Source organism: Acipenser ruthenus, chromosome 40 (assembly GCF_902713425.1).
Source record: "Acipenser ruthenus chromosome 40, fAciRut3.2 maternal haplotype, whole genome shotgun sequence".
NCBI lineage: Eukaryota > Metazoa > Chordata > Actinopteri > Acipenseriformes > Acipenseridae > Acipenser > Acipenser ruthenus.
In genome coordinates, this window is record NC_081228.1 from 10809415 (window position 1) to 10811914 (window position 2500).

The window sequence follows — 2500 nt, forward strand, 5'->3', positions numbered from 1 at the left end:
CTTTCCCTTTTAATTAAATCGAATACTGCTTCCAGCTTTTAATCTTCTTATTAATACAGTAAAGTCATGAACAAGCAATAATACTTGTCAGTTTAAATAATATGTTTTCTTATTATAGCAAATACTTAAAACATACTATTAATCTTATGAAATCAAATAATTAGTTTTAGTTTCAAATACCATGCTGTCTAAAAAAAGGTTTTAATCATTTATTTTATTAATTTACAATACCTTTGTGTCTAATTACTAGTCTTTGACCATTATAAACTATAAACAGTGTAAATTATCACTGAACCTTTTTAACTATGAATGTGGCATTTCAAGAAAAACTTAATTATTTTACTTCAGTTTAACAGTTGCTGCTAGAATTTATAATATCACTTTATTTCTTTGGTGAATCCCTCTAAGATTTAAATCCAAATACAGGCCAGTATAACTGCATTCAACTCTTATATTTTTTATAATGACTGAACTAGGCTTGACCCTGTTCTTTGTTCATACAAAATCCAGCTGAGACAGGTTTTTTCTTAAGACCTTGGCTGTTCAGTTTTAATGTTCATTTATTTGTGGTAAAGAATCTCTTTCTTATCTTGTTTGTAGGTGTGATTAACGTTCACTTTTAGCCGGAATGGTGCTTTTTTATTCCGAGATTACTAAGTACTTAATTAAAAACATGTGTAGACTGACCTATTTCATGGAGCAAGAGAGCCACCTGCTGGCGGTACATGGATACTCCCTCTTTATCCTTCCTTCAAAAAACCTCTAACACTTCATTTTTATGTCAAAGTACATTCCATATTTGAAATCGCCTAGGACATGTCCAGCATATCCATGTGTTCCCAGCAGGATTCAGCTTCTGTACCAGGTTTCGCTCTAGTTGTTTCCACAAGAAGTCCCTTGATCCAATGTTTCTCCAGCACAGGTGTGGATTTCCATGGTCTGACTTCATTCCTATAAGATACTTGGACATGTTTAGCTGTACATATTACTTCTATATATTTCCTTTTGTTCACACCGGGTCATTTTGCAAGGTATGCGCTCCATCCAGAATTCTAAAGGAGGTCAAAACTCACTGTGATTCATATTTTTGGGCACTCAATTACTGTTCTTTTCCACATCATCAGTAGCAAACTTAACATAAATGAATCTGAATCAGTTGATGAACCGTGCACTGTAGCTTACTGAGATCCTCCATGCAAAGGAGTCCAATGTTTTACTACATGGAATAACTAGTTCACTGTCACCTGTGACATTACTATACCAGAATCTAAATCATTAACGTGGATTAGGAATAGCAGAGGTCCTAATACTGATCCCTGTGGTACACCACTGGTTACCTCGCTCCATTTTGAGGGTGCTCCTCTAATCAAATTAGGGTTTGGGTTTGGTTTTGGGCTTGGGTTAGGATTGGGGTTCAGGTTCAGCTTCAATGTTTCGGGTTCTACCAGGGTAGTTATTCCAAGGCAGGTACAGTACTATTCCCAACGACAAAAAAGACCAAAATGTGGAACGCTTCACAAATTTGCGTGTCATCCTTGCGCAAGGATGACACGCAAATTCGTGAAGCGTTCCACATTTTGGTCTTTTTTGTCGTTGGGAATAGTACTGTACCTGCCTTGGAATAACTACCCTGGTAGAACCCGAAACATTGAAGCTGAACCTGAACCCCAATCCTAACCCAAGCCCAAAACCAAACCCAAACCCTAATTTGATTAGAGGAGCACCCTCAAAATGGAGCGAGGTAACCAGTGGTGTACCACAGGGATCAGTATTAGGACCTCTGCTATTCCTAATCCACGTTAATGATTTAGATTCTGGTATAGTAATGTCACAGGTGACAGTGAACTAGTTATTCCATGTAGTAAAACATTGGACTCCTTTGCATGGAGGATCTCAGTAAGCTACAGTGCACGGTTCATCAACTGATTCAGATTCATTTATGTTAAGTTTGCTACTGATGATGTGGAAAAGAACAGTAATTGAGTGCCCAAAAATATGAATCACAGTGAGTTTTGACCTCCTTTAGAATTCTGGATGGAGCGCATACCTTGCAAAATGACCCGGTGTGAACAAAAGGAAATATATAGAAGTAATATGTACAGCTAAACGTGTCCAAGTATCTTATAGGAATGAAGTCAGACCATGGAAATCCACACCTGTGCTGGAGAAACATTGGATCAAGGGACTTCTTGTGGAAACAACTAGAGCGAAACCTGGTACAGAAGCTGAATCCTGCTGGGAACACATGGATATGCTGGACATGTCCTAGGCGATTTCAAATATGGAATGTACTTTGACATAAAAATGAAGTGTTAGAGGTTTTTTGAAGGAAGGATAAAGAGGGAGTATCCATGTACCGCCAGCAGGTGGCTCTCTTGCTCCATGAAATAGGTCAGTCTACACATGTTTTTAATTAAGTACTTAGTAATCTCGGAATAAAAAAGCACCATTCCGGCTAAAAGTGAACGTTAATCACACCTACAAACAAGATAAGAAAGAG